Source organism: Rhinolophus sinicus, chromosome 3 (genome assembly GCF_057876585.1).
Source record: "Rhinolophus sinicus isolate RSI-liver-muscle chromosome 3, RSI-T2T, whole genome shotgun sequence".
In the NCBI taxonomy this organism is placed as follows: Eukaryota; Metazoa; Chordata; class Mammalia; order Chiroptera; family Rhinolophidae; genus Rhinolophus; species Rhinolophus sinicus.
In genome coordinates, this window is record NC_142503.1 from 194,667,735 (window position 1) to 194,682,788 (window position 15,054).

Here is a 15,054-nt window from a genome sequence, read left to right on the forward strand (position 1 = left end):
TAAGAGAGGGTAGAGATGAGGCATGAAAGTGAACAGCATAGGAGTCAGTGAAAATCTGCCCATGGAGCTCTGGCACTGCAGACCCGTCCTCATCCTGTCCCCAAAAAGGCAGTGGCCAGGCTCTGGCCTCCCCAGGCACGGGAACAGAGGGTTCTCTAAGGAACTGAGTAGTGTGAGAGGAAACACCGTAGCTTTGACATTTGAAGGTTCCCCAACACCATTCCCGACCTGCTGCTGGATTATTCCTCCATGAGACACAATTGTCACCGAGGCCAGCCCAGGTATGCAAAACCTTGGGCCAGCTAGGCCTTCAATATAAACAGACTGGCCTTTAACCTAAAAGCAGAGAGGAAAAGAGGCCAAGGGAAGGAGTACAGAAAATAGACAAAATTTTTAAAATTATAATTAATATCCTCAGAAGGATAAAATATTGCATCCATTGAACAAGATGCTGTACAAATTAACAAGAATAAGTAGAGGTCTTGTACATTAAACACATTATAAATAAGACTGGAAGAAAAAAAATCTCAGCAAAGTGTATATCTATCTGATAAAGGACTTGTATCCAGAATACATAAAGAGTTCTCACAACACAAAAATAAGGAAACAGACAATCCAATTTTAAAAAGCGTACAAAAGATATGAACAGACACTTCACAAAAAAAGACATGTGATGGAAAGATGCTCAACATCATTAGTCATTAGTGAAATGCAAATGAAAACCACAATAAGATATCACTACATGCCTATTACAATGACTAAAACCTAAAAGACTAACCTTACCAAGTGCTGGTGAAACTGTGAGCCATCTGGAACTGCCATATATTGCTGGTGGGAATGTAAAATGATACAGGCAGTTTGGCAAACAGTTTGGCAGTATCTTTAAAAGTTAAACATACACTTACCATGTGACCCCGCCATTCTGCATCTAGGTGTTTACCCAAGAAAAAGGAAATATGTATATGAATGTTCTTAGCAGCTTATTTGTAATAGCTCAAAAACCAGAAAAAACCCAGATGTCCATCAACAGATGAATAGATAAGCAACCTGTAGTACATCCATCTCTGCAATAATAAAAGGTAATGAACATTTGGTACACACAACATGGATGACTGTTAAAGTAATTACGTTGACTAAAAGAAGCCAGACCAAAGAGATCCAAGACGGTGGAGTAGATACATGCTGTGCTCGCCTCATCCCGTGACCACATCAAAATTACAACTAAATTACAGAGCAATCAACCTGGAGAACCATCTGAAGTCTCGCTGAACAAAACTAAGTTATAAAATTAAGAATATAAAGAAGAAGCCGTGTTGAGACTGGAAAGAAAAGTGGAGACACAGAATTGGCTGGTGCCAAGCCTTCTGTGTGGCAGTTAAGAATCATAAAAGATATCTCAGCCACAGAGGTTTCCCATAGAGGAGCAAGGACCCCAGGCCCTCATACCAGGCTCCCTAGCCCCGAGTGTACTGGTGCAGGGAAGAGAAGCCCTCACAACGTCTGGCTGTGAAAAACAGTGGGGATTCTGACTGTCTGGTGGGACGGAAGGCTGCAGAAAACCCAGACGTCCTTTTAAATGGCCTGTGCACAAACTCACTCGCTCGCAGGTACTCACCCTGGGCTCCGGCAGAGGGATGGTGACTCGGGCGGTGTCAGAGGCACACAGGGAGCAGATTGAGATATGTGGCCTTGCGGGGAGGCCTGGAGGACAACCGGCATTTTCCCTGTGAGAGGTCCTCCTCCAGTGCAGCCTGCGGGCAGACGCCATCTTGCCTGTTGAGCCCGCCCCCCACAGGCCAAAACAGAACCTGATTGGCCTGATGAGCTTTGCAATTCCGCCCTGCTGACTCACTGAGACGTCATCCGCCACACCCAACTCCTACCATGGAGAATCTTTATCTTCAGCTGAACTTACTGGAGCCAGCAACAAAGCAGCCGGCCTCCAGGTGTCCTGACTTTTTGAGGAGCTGTCCCAGGCCTGGTACTGGCAGCCGTCCTCAGTTCACAGTGTGGCCTCTCCCATATGCCTCCAGGCCCAGGCCCGGCAGCAACCAACCATAGGTCACTTTGCAACTTCTATCAGGTAGTCCCTGGCCGTTCACAGGCTGTGGCTGACCTGGGTCTACACCGGAGCCCCTTCCAGGAGGCCCCAGAACTAACATACTTGGAAGTTGGCTTCAGACCACAGCAGAACACGGCCCAATTAGCCCCACAAGTGGCACACTCAAAGGGTGGTCTCAATAAGCACCAGAGCCCGCTGGGGCAAATACCTCTTCATGGGGTAAGCCCTCTGCACAGCAGCCCGTAAGCTGTGGATGTGGCCAAACCCCACAGCCAGTCCGCCTGAGGGTCGACCCCACCCACTGATGTGCCAATAGCAATCAAGGCTCAACTATAACAGGAGACCACACACAACCCACAGAAGGCACACTCCTGAAACATCCGGAGCAGGTGACCAGGGAGGCTGTGCAACTGGGCCCCACAGGACACCTACTACATAGCAGATCTACCTATTACATAGAAACAAGCAGAGAGATAGCCACAATGAGGAAACAAAGAAATATGTCCCAAATGAAAGAACAGGAGAAAAATCTAGACTAAAAGAACTAAATAAATGGAGGCAAGCAACCTACCAGACACAGAATTCAAAACCATGGTTATAAGGATGCTCAAGGAATATAGTGAGAACTTCAGCAGAGAGATAGCAAGCATAAAAAAGGACATGGAAACATAAAAAAGAACCAGTCAGAAGTGAAGAGTACAATAAATGAAATGAAGAATGCACTAGAAGGAATCACAAGCAGACTAGATAAAGCAGAAGATTGAATCAACAATTAGGAAGACAATGTAGCAGAAAACACCTAATCAGAACAGCAAGAGGAAAAAATTTAAAAAAGGAGGATCGTTTAAGAGACCTCTGGGTTTTGGGAACGTACAGAAAAAAAAAAAAAAGAAAAAAAAAGAGACCTCTGGGACAACATTCACATCACAGGAGTTACAGAAGGAGAAGAGAGAAAGCAAGGGATTGAGAACCTATTTGAAGAAATAATGACTGAAAACTTTCCTAACCTGGTGAAGGAAACAGACACACAAGTCCAGGAAGAGCATAGAATCCCAAACAAATGAACCCAAACAGGCCCACACAAGGCACATTATAATTAGAACGGCAAAGGTTAAAGACAAAGAGAGACTCCTAAAAGCAGTCAAGAGAAAGGCAACTAGTAACTTACAAGTCCCATAAGACTGTCAGCTGATTTCTCAACATAAACTTTGCAGGCCTGAAGGGATTGGTACAAAATAGTCAACATGATGAAGAGCAAGGACCTACAACCAAGGGTTGATAGCCTACCCAGCAAGGCTATCATTTAAAATCCAAGGACAGATAAAGAGCTTCCCAGACAAGAGAAAGCTAAAGGAGTTCCTCACCACCAAACCAGTATTACAAGGAATCTTAGAGGGACTTCTTTAAGACAGAGAATAAATAAGTAAATAAATATTATGAGTGATAAAATGGCACTTGCTGCATATCTATCAACAATTACTTTCAATGTCAATGGATTAAATGGTCCAATCAAAAGATGTGATTAAGATGACGAGATTATTCTGGGTTGTTCCAATGGGCCCTAAATGCCATCACAAGTGTCCTTATCAGAGGATGCAGAAGGAGAGTGACACAGAGAAGACCACGTGAGCGGAGATGGGAGTAACGTGACCATCAGCCAAAGACCACCTCAGAATGGTGGTGCCACCAGAGACTGGAGGAGGGAGCACAGTCCCACTGACACCGGTTTCCGGCTTCCAGCCAGCAGACCTGTGAAAGAATAATACATCTCTGTTGTTTTAAGCATGAAGGTTGTGCTACTGGTTACAGAAGCCCTAGGAAACCAATAAAAACTAATCCTGGTGCACCACTTGCTTCCCAGTAATGACATAGTCACACCACATTCCGTATCACATAGGCTTAATAGCACGAAAACTGGTGGTTGATGTAACCAAATTTTTTATGTAATCATATCGGGAGGGAAGATGAGGGAGGGGAAGCAAGTGGAATATATGTATATGCGTCTGGGAGGATGGCAAATGTTTTCCCAGCCTCTCTTGCAACTGGGGTGCAGGCATGACTAGTATCACCAACGGGACATTCCCACGTGGGCCTTTGAATCAGAAGCCAGTGAGCACCTAGGAGCCCAGCCCCGGAGGGTGGCTGCAGCTGCACCCAGCTTCCCCCAGGCACCAGGGGCAGCGCAGCGTCCTGAGTTAGGCCTGGGCACATCAGCAGTGGCAACAGCGAGGTCTGTGCCCAGTGGGGCAGCAGCAGTGTCTACACAGGACAGCTCTGAGGTGGCTTTGGGCACCATTCCCCGTTGCACGGCCTCCAGGTGAACCTCAGACATGCCCCTTACCCATTGCATTTGGTGACAGGCCTGCCTGGTTTCTCGTGCTTGTCTCTAAGTGCCCGTGTGCACGGGGGCAGAGGACACTGCACTGTGTGTTCAGTCAGCGAGGGTTCATCACAGATTTCCCTTACACCGGGCACCGTGTCCTTCTCAATAATAATAATCTGACATCATTCACTTTGGTTTCCATGAGGTTGCTGAGAAAGTCCTCAAACAAACCATGGAATCAAGCAAAGTGACCATGAGGGAAGGAAAAGGTCACCTCCTCACTTTCTGAATCACTCTGGTCTGGGAAGAGGGCAGAGCTTGGTGTCCGGAAGAGCAGCCAGCCACCACCCACGCAGTCTCGGCTCACAGTGGGGGGTGGGGGGGCTGCCTATTTCTGGATCTGGCTTCCACCTCAACCCCGTCGGGGTTCATTTAGGAAAGTGGTTCCTATTTATGGGGCAGGAACAACAGGACATGCTTGCTCACTGTCACCCTGACGTGGGGGCTGGTTCCTCCCTCAGCCTGAGAGCACCCTGCCCCCCCCATCACCAGGATGCTTTCATGACCCACCGAGAAACAGAGGGAGCCACTTGTCCCCTGTAGGGGTGGGAAGGGAAAAGCCCAGCCTAAAGGACCCCAGTTTCCCCACCAGGCATGGAGGCAGCCTCCAGCTCTGAGGTGGCCCCCCTGCCACATTCTCTCCCACAGACCCTCCCAGGGTCCAGGCTGCCACAGTGCCCACCCTAGGGCCCAGTGAGGGACTGTCCTCTTGTCCCATCTCTTGCCTTCCCCAAACGGCCTTTCTCAGAGACAGCTGCATGTCTCTGAGGAGCCCGGGGAGCCCTCTGCCATCTTCAGCTCCTGTTGTCCCAGGGCAGGTCACTTCCCTTCTGTTGATAATTTCAGTGTCAGTCACCTCACAGCACTGTGAGAAGGCAACCACATGGAAGATGGATGGGAAAGTCCTCTCCCACCTCTGAAGTGCATGGGGTGGGAGAAGACTGTTAATTTTGATCATGAGAAAGCAGAGACCAGCCTTACCCGGCTATGCAAGCCCTAGGCTGGCACACGGGGACAGAGCTGGCCTCGGTGGGTGTTTGATAGACAGATGGATGGACAGATGAGTGAGACTTCCAGTGAGGCCACAGGCGTAATGGAAAAGGTGCAGATTGAAAGTCAGAGAGAAACTGGCTTCCCAGCCGTCTGCAGCCCTCCTTTATCTGTTCAATGAGTGGTTATTGAGGACCTACTGTGTGCCTGCCTGTGGATTGGCGGATAGTATAGACATGGTCCCTGCCCTCATGAGCTACGAGTTCACAACAGACATAGGAGATATACAAAGAAACAAACACACACAACTGCACATGGCAGGCGTCCCACAGAAGAGCCCCCAGATGACATAATAACAGGCCGGGCGGAGGACACCTTAGCCAGCATGGCTGGGGAGACTCCCAGAGGACGACCCACTGAGGCTGAGACCGGGGAAGGGAGGAGTTGGCTGTGGGAGCTGACAGGGGAGGGAGCCAGCGGTGCCAACGTCCTGGGGCAGCAAAGCGTCGGGTTGGGGAAGAGGGCCTGGAGCTGAGTCTGATTTTAGATGCAGTAGAATCACGGGAGGTTAGTTTGCCCTCTTAAAAATGTCTCTGGACAGAAAACAGATCAATGGTTGCCAGAAAGTCGGGGACTAAGGAGGCTTGACCACAAGGGGGCCACAGGAGCAATGTGTGGGGTGATTGAACTATTTTTGTGGCTCTGGGGTGTCAGGTACATAATTCAGCATCTGTCAAAACCCACAGAACTGGACACCACAAAGAGTGAGCTTTACCACATACAATTTATTTTAAGTTTTTCCATTAAAGAAAGATCCCTGGGGCAGCTGGAAAGAGGAAGAGTGGGACGGGAGGAGGGGAAGTGGGAAACCAGCTGGGGCCACTGCAACGCCCTTGGTGAGAGTCGCTGGGTCTAGTCTGGATGGTGGCCGTAGGGACATGTATGTGAGCTCAGGTTGTTGATCTCTGGGAGCCTCAGGGGACATGGTGCAAGGATTCCCACTGGGAGCTGACCATGTGGGTTGGAGGTGACACCTACTCCCTGCCTGGCAGATCCGGGCTAGAGCAAGACGCTCAGCACTTAGGAGCCTGGATGGCTGCGATTGACCTCAGGGTGACTTGGGTGAGCTATCGGGCCAGGGAGCTCCTAGGGGCTGCGTTCAGAAAACAGACCTGAAGGGGAATTACTCAACAGTGAAGGGCACCTGGCTGGGGGCCCCCAGGCTGTGGATCAAGTGATATCATCAGGGCAGAGGAATGTGGGCCAGAGTGTTGTGTACTTAGAGTTTTCTCTGTCCCAGGGAGGCCCGAGGAGTTGAGTGGGGGATAAATGGGGATGTAACTGAAGCCTGGGTTTGGGCAGAGGGACAGGGGGCCGAGAGGAACCAGGGAAAGCCTGACTTGTCCGGGTCTCTGCGGGGAGGTGCAGACTCCAGCTGGAGCTCCAGGCCAGGGTGCGGGGGTCGGGAGGCCTGGAGTTGCTCCAGCTGAGACACTGGAGCTGGGTGACCTTGAGCAGGTGACCCAACCTCTCAGCCTCGTGATGGTTCAAATGAGCGGCACCTCAGGGATGTAAAATATGGAAACCAACGTTGGTGATGAAAAGGGTGCTGATGCTGACAGCGATGAAGGACTGACCCCCCGAGAAACATAGGGTCCTTCCCCACCCAAGCTCCTGCAGTGGGCCGAGTATTTGAACTTGCAAGTGAGGAACAAGCGAGGAAAACACTGCTGATGGCAGCTGTTGTGGAAAACAGTCTGGTGATTCCTCAGAAAGTTAAACATAGACTTACACATGACCCAGCAATTGAATTTCAAAAGAACTGAAAGCAGGAACTAAAACACTTCTACATGTGTCTTCCTAGCAGCACTGTTCACGATCGTGAAAAGGTCGAAAGAGCGCAAATGTCCCTCAGCATGAGAATAGATAAACAAAGGTGGTCTATCCACAGAAGGGTATCACTCAGCCATAAGCAGGATCGAAGGACTGACATTCTGCAACATGGATGAACCTCAAAAATGTTACACCAACTCAGCCACAAAAAAGAGTGAAATCTAACCCATTTGCAACAACATAGATGGACCTGGAAGTTATTATGCCAAGTGAAATAAGTCAGGCAGAGAAAGACAAATGCCATATGATCTCACTTATACGTGGAATCTGAAGAACAAAAAATACGAACACACAAAACAGGAACAGACTCATAGATACAGAGAACAAAGTGATGGTTGCTGGAGGAGAGAAGGGGCTGGGGAGCTGAGTAGAAAAGGTAGGGGTAGCCACTCAGCTCAGTTGGTTAGAGCGTGGTGCTGATACTACACCGACAATGCCAGTTCGATCCCCGCATGGGCCACTGTGAGCTGTGCCCTCCTTAAAAAAAAAAAAAAAGAAAAGAAAAAAGTGAAGAAATTAAGAAGTACAAATTGGAAGTTACAAAATAGTCAAGGGGATATAAAGTACAGTATGGGGAATAAAGTCAGTAATATTGGAATAACCAGGTACAGTGCCAGGTGGGTACTAGACTAATTGGGGAAATCGCTTCATAAATTATATAAATGTCTAACTACTATGCTGTACACCTGAAACTAACATTAAATAATATTGAATGCCAACTGTAATCAAAAATTAAAATTTAATTAATTCATAATAAAGAAAAACACATTACACTGAGTATGAGAAGCCAGACCCCAAAAGTCATATATTGTATGATTCCATATATATGAAATACCCAGAGTAAGTAAATCCCTAGACACAGGGCAGAATGGTGGTTGCCAGGGGCTGGAGGGAGACGGGGATGGGGAGTAGCTGCTTAATGGGTGCGGGGTCTCCTTGGGGGTGCTGAAAATATTTTGGAACTAGATAGAGGTGATGGTTGTACAACATTGTGAATATACTAGATAACACTGATCTGTATAGGCTTTTAAACGGTTAATATGTGTCATAGGAATTTCACCTCGATTGTTTAAAAAGGGGGTGAAGGGAGAGTTCTTATAGTCCATACTGCCAAGGAGAGAGGAATAGTCTCGTGGGGATAAAGGGTTACACGAATTCCCACTTGGCCACCTCCACAGCCCTCTTTACCACGAGCAACCTGGGCACCTGCCCAAACACTTGCAGTTGGTGGTGACAGCTCTGGGCTGAAAGTCAAGGTCAGCACCTCTATTATGGACCCTACCTGTGGTGTGGCTCTGCCAGTGGCCGCATGTCAATCATTTTCTCTGAGTTTCACAGCCTGCAGGGCAGGAGCTGTGTTATGTTAAGAACTTGATGGACAAAGCAGTCAGTCAGTTCAGGTGCACTGAGCCACCCCAGTGGCAAGTGACAGGGGTTCAAAAGGACTCTGGCCCACGACCTCAAGGAAGACATGTCATGGGGTACTTGGAGAGCACAGTCAGAAAGTGAGGGGCTGTGGAGACTGAGCTCAGAGAGCATGGGGGCTTCTGCAGCAGATGCACTGTACTGCTCAGGCGCACTGTACTGCACAGGTGCACCGTACTGCACAGGTGCACCATGCTGCACAGGTGCACCGTACTGTACAGGTGCACCGTACTGCACAGGTGCACCGTACTGCACAGGTGCACCATGCTGCACAGGCACACTGTACTTCATAGCTGCAATGTACTGCACAGGTGCACCGTACTGTACAGGTGCACCGTACTGCACAGGTGCACCGTACTGCACAGGTGCACCATGCTGCACAGGTGCACCGTACTGTACAGGTGCACCGTACTGCACAGGTGCACCATGCTGCACAGGCACACTGTACTTCATAGCTGCAATGTACTGCACAGGTGCACTGTACTTCATAGGTGCACTGTACTGCATAGGTGCACTGTACTGTATAGGCAGCGACAGGACAGGGTCTGCAGAGCTGAGGGGAAAGGAACCAGGTGAGGGAACAGTGTGTGCAGAGCGCAGTGTGAGCTCAGAACAGCATCCAGGGCACTGGACACCTAGGCCCTGAAGGGCTGATTGGTAGACACAGGAGACAGATGGATGCGGCCAGCTCATGGGTGCCAAGCCCTCCAATCCCTCCCTGAGCATGGGACTCACAGTGCCCCCTCTGGATGAAACTAAGATTTGGATTTTGGAGGGCAGATGGGGGTGGGGAGGGCAATTCAGTGTCCTTCCAGCTCCCTTCTCTTCACCTCTCCAAACATCTCAGCCTGTCACTGCAGCTTCCCCCCAGCCCCCTCGAGTCCTTCAAGTCCTTCGAGGAGAAACTACAGCAGATCCCATCACAGCCAACTTCACCATTCACCAGGGACTCTCTTCTCTGAGTCCTGATGAAGAAGAGGAGGAGGAGAGTGAGGAGAGGGGAGTGGGAAAGGGAGAGGCGAGGAGAGGCCTGGGCACTGGGGCAGCCTAGTGGGCGCCAGGACCGTGAAGCGGGCCCTTGCTAGGGCTGTGGTAGGGGTCCCAGGTTTGGTGGGAGGTACGAGGACTTTGCGGGTACAGCTGGCTCCCTGCAGACCCTGGCTTTGTGGTCAGTCCCAGGAGAAGAGGGGTCCAGGGAAGCCAGGAAGCAGCCTCAGCTCCTCACCCTGAGGATTTTCCAGGCTCCAAAGCCCCCACCCATGCCCCAGCAGCAGGAAGTGAGTAATCAGCTCTCAAGACCTACCGGAGGTTACACCCCCAGGGCCAAGGACAGACTTAGGAAATGTGGCCAGGCTGACTGGCGGACTGGCTCACCACGGCTTCTTCCCACCAAACCTGAGTGATCGACTGACAGTCTGTCAGCCCCAACAGGCCCAGGCCCGGCCATCCACCTCCCAGGGCAGTAGGGAGAAGGAGAGGGGGACAAAAGGAGGGCTGGCCTCCACCACCTCTCCCACCTCCAAGGGTCTTTGCACCCCAAATAGCAAGGACTTCACTCACTCCCTGAATCTGAGGAGAGCGTTGTGGGACAGCCGAGTGGGACAGAAATTGTGGGGAAAATCCCACATCAAGAAGTTAAATAACAGAGAACCATATGATTTCACTGATATGTGGTATATAAACCAAAAACAAGAAAAGAACAAGACAAACAAATGAGAAACAAAAACTCATAGACACAGACAATACTTTAGTGGTTACCAGAGGGTAAGGGGGGTGGGGGGTGGGAGATGAGGGTAAGGGGGATCAAATATATGGTGATGGAAGGAGAACTGACTCTGGGTGGTGAACACACAATGGGATTTATAGATGATGTAATACAGAATTGTACACCTGAAATCTATGTAATTTTATTAACAATTGTCACCCCAATAAATAAATAAATAAAGAAGTTAAATAAAGACAGATAAGGTTGTTTTTTGCAGTTTCTCCGCTGTTGTGGTAAGAATACATAAACGGTGTCATTTCGGTGATTTCTCATGTGAGTTAAATGCACGGATATTTGCATTTAAAATGCCTTGAGCAATATAAAGGTGAATGGTAAAACGCATGTTAATAATTTAAATTTAAAGTTTTTCTTTATGTAGGACGACATTCAATAGCCAATAGCTATCACTGGGCAGTGGGCAGCATGGGGGTCAGAGCTGGCCAATGAGGGCTGGGTCTGTGCCAGAGGATGACGCCTCCAGCAGGGCTGCGTGGGGGCCGCTGGGGGCAGAACTGGGCAGGATGCAGACGGCTGCCCATTGGCTGAGATGCGCTTGTAGGGTTCATAGGTGTGGGCGTTAGTGCCAACCAGTCAAAACTACAGACTTGCATGTAGTTTGCTATGAATCAAAACCAGTGCTTACCTTCCAATCCGTGTTCCAGTTTTCCAGGACTGGTCTGTCTGGGGTGTGTGTCACAGATGGGCTCTTTCCCAGGTGTCCACTGATTAACACAGAACAGCTTTCTGGCTTTCTGATCAGGACCATGGAGTTCTGGATAAAAGCACAGTCTGCTCCTGGAGGCCAGTGGAAAATGGCCTTCCTGAGCTGGGGGTTTGAAGACCTCGGCCTCACACACAGAATGCCCCAGAACACTGGGTTTGGAAAGAATGTTCCGGAACACTGGGTTGGAGGGGCAGACATTCGTATATAAACATGCATACATACACGTCTATAGCCTGTTTTTGTATTTTGCATGGTCTTTTCTTCACCCCAACAAGATTGGAGTTGGGGGTTTATGTCTTCCTTCCAACAGCAGGTGTTCACAGGGTGCCTGCTCTGGGCGGTGAGACAGGTTAGTTAGCATGTTGTTAGGTAGCCAGGAAGATCTCTGGTGTAATAAACAAAAAAGCAGCCATATGCTGAAACTCCAGGTTCTAGAATGTCTCCTTCATTCCAGGACAAAGACAAGAGAATATGCCTTGTCTTTGCAGTGTCTCCACTGTTGTGGTAAGAACACATAAACTGTATCACTAAGGTTAATAAATTATCTCAAATCCCTTTTGGCCTGACAAAGGAGCAGATCTGATAGGTAGGAATGGGTTATTTCGTTAATCCCTTCAGGATGGGCAAACAGGACAAACCTGATAGATGAATCCAATTGGAAGGCTCCAGCCCCCTTCCCCAAGCAGGCAGGGGAAGGTATAAAAGTAAGAGCTTTTGCCTCAGTCACTGGGCACCCCCATTCGGGACCCCCTCCCACTTGGGAGCTCTGACTCTTTGTTTTCAAAAAACTATCCTCTTTTTAAAACTCTTTGCCTCTCCTGCATCCGTGTTTCCATTCTTCGGTCTCACGAGACACGATCCCGGCCCTCACCCGGAAACGGCCGGCAGATCCAACATCATCTACATCAGCGGCACGATAAATAGCAATAAGGGAGACAGGAGTCCCTGCCTCAGGGAGCTCACATCCAGAGGGCACAGAGGAGAACCCAGGCTGCTGAGTGCAGACAGGATGCAGTCCCTGACCAGGCTCCTGAACAGCTTCCTAAGACAAGGACAAGAGCCCTCGAGGGAGGCAAAGGAAGGGCACTCCAGGCAGAGAAGACTGCACGCATGGACAAAGATGCCGAGTCAAGTGCCTCCTGCCCCATTCAGGAGCCTTAAGTGGCTCTATGCGGCAAAAGCTTAGGGCCTGGATGTGAGGCTGGAAGGACCAGAGCACTGGACGGCAGGAGGGCAGGCTCTTTGCACGCCGCACAAAGGGGCCCTGGCTTAGTGGGGAGGTTGTCAGGCTTCTGCAGAAATCCATCCCTCCTCTGGTTCTCTCTGGGTGAGATGGGCTGGCTGGAGCCAGAGTCCTGGCAGGGCTGAGCACCCCGCAGACCCCAGCCAAGCAGGCCGAATGGTGAGGGGTTTAAGTCAGTGGCTGCAGAGATTTTGCAGGAAGCGCTTAGCCAAATTTCTCATAGCAAAAATGAGGTATAAACAATGTGCTAATCAAGATATAAATTAGTGTGGGTGGTTGCAGTCCATAGGGTGCTCCTTTTAAAATGTTTGGGGCTCTGCCCCAAACTGGGAACTGGCCTCAGTGGTGAGGTTCTCCCTGGCATGGGTGTGCTTGATTCATTCATTTCTCCCCCAAAAACACACGGCCCAGCTATGTGGATGTCTGATAAAACAGTGGATGAGTAGCTGGGTGAGTGAGAGGGTGAGTCGATGGATGGATAGATGGGTAGGTGGATGGGTGGATGGATGGATGGACAGATGGATAGGTGGATAGTTGAATGAGTAGTTAGATACAAGTGTAGGTGAATGGAAGAGTGGGTAATTGTTTCATAAGATTTGAAGATTCTTTTGATGGCAGGACACAACACAATGACACTTAGATGGAAGAAAGATGGAGCTTTTTGTTACTTTTGTTCCAAAATGAGAGAAGGCTTGAGGCAGAGCCACACAGCGGACAACACCGGGACAGGGTAACAGCAAGCTGGAAACAGCTTCTACAGGGCAAGCAGGGGAGGGTGAGCCAGGTTTCTCGGGCTCCCTGTGGATTGGCTAATTTGAATAGCTTTGCGAGGTCCAAGGTATTGTGGCTATCCACAGTTGCTTGGCACTTGGCCCCAGATGGTTAGGACCAGTGCATGAGAGCCCAATAAGAGAAGTGATTGGAGTGTGAACCGAGCTGCTCAGGAAGAACTGACCCGCCTCCCATCAGGACTTCAAAACTGGATCAAAACATTTTTTTAAAACTATATGACTGGTGGATGGAGAAGTATGTAAATGGACAGGTGCCTTCTGGAACTTTCTCAGTCAATAGAATTCACAGAAGCATCAGCACTGGATTCTCAGTCCTTGGAGGATTTCCATCTCGTAGATCTGGAACACTAGGGCTTCACAAGGTCTGTCTATTCTGATGGATCTCCAGATGCTTTGGATCATAGGAGACCCCTCCAATAACGTGATTAAGGCTCTAGGTCCTCTCTCCTGGGAAAAGCACACATGCCCAGTCCCATATACCATTTCAGAGGGTTATGGACTCTGGGCGGCCTCTCCACGGAGCCCTGTGCCCACTTGGGAAGTCAGCACCCTCAGATTAAAGGGTCCCAATGTGGAGGAATGGCCAGTGTGAGGAGCAGTCACCTGAGGTCCCCAGGTCAAGGAGGAACTTGACTCAAGTTTATGCACCCGGTTCATCACAGCCACTGCAGGTCTAGATCCCAGGCCTCCCCGGAAACCGTCCTGGGACTCAGTTTCCCCTTCTGTATGTTGATGGAGTTGGACTTGATCACTGGTTTATACTTGGTTCAGAGAAGTTATAGGGAAAGGGGAGATGGCAGATGGGGTTCTGACCCTCCTGTCTATTCCCCAGCTCCACTGGGCCCACGTTATCTGCTTTCTTTTGAAGGGAAGGTTCTAAGAGTTTCTTTCGAAAAAAAAGTGTTTGAAAGCCCCTGCATTTTCCAGCTTCTAAGCTTCCCGGAGTGTTAAGTGCTGTGAATTGTCAATAAGTCTCCAGAGAGAAGCCAAAAAGCCAATTAATGTAGAAGTGGGGAAAAAAGCATAGCCAAACATCCCCAAAGAAATGGCTGTGTCTCCGAGGCACAGACCCTTAAGTAGCACCAGAAAACAGACAGGGAAAGGGGTTTAATCTCTGAAAGTGTTTCTGAGTTTCTGCTGCCATTGTCTCTTGGGAGACATACATGGCATAAAAAAAAAAAAATCAGAACCCACCCCCCTCAACCACCTGGCCAACCTCTTTACACACCTTCCATGTAAATGGCCACTGTTCACACCTAAACTCAGACAACCATATAGGGAAAAGAAATGGTAAGCAATAAATGTTATATGAGACAAATTTATTCACTTACAGAGTGTACCAGCTACCTACCTCAATATCAGAAAGAACAAAACTAATATTTAGGGGTGACCTGCCATGCATCCAATATCCACATCCATTATTTCACTGGATTGAAAAGGGGGATAGCAGAGTGGTTAAGAACACCGACTTTGAAGCCAGACAGGCTGGATTCCTGTGAAGGTTAGCTGAGTTGAGGTATTTATGTCTTAGAAAGGTGCCTGACACAGAGTAGAAATTACATACGTGTCAGGACTGTGTCAAACAAACTCAAAATGGGTTTGGAGGCTTTGACTAGAAATAAATGATAAAGATTTATTCAAGGGTCTTAGGGTTTGCAAACTGCAAATACAACGAGGCAATACCCAGAGTGTTCTAAAGAAGAAAGAAAAGCTAAGAGTTCTATTAGTAAAAAGTATATTCTTGAGGAGAATCAGTCATGCATTCTTAGCCTCTGGAT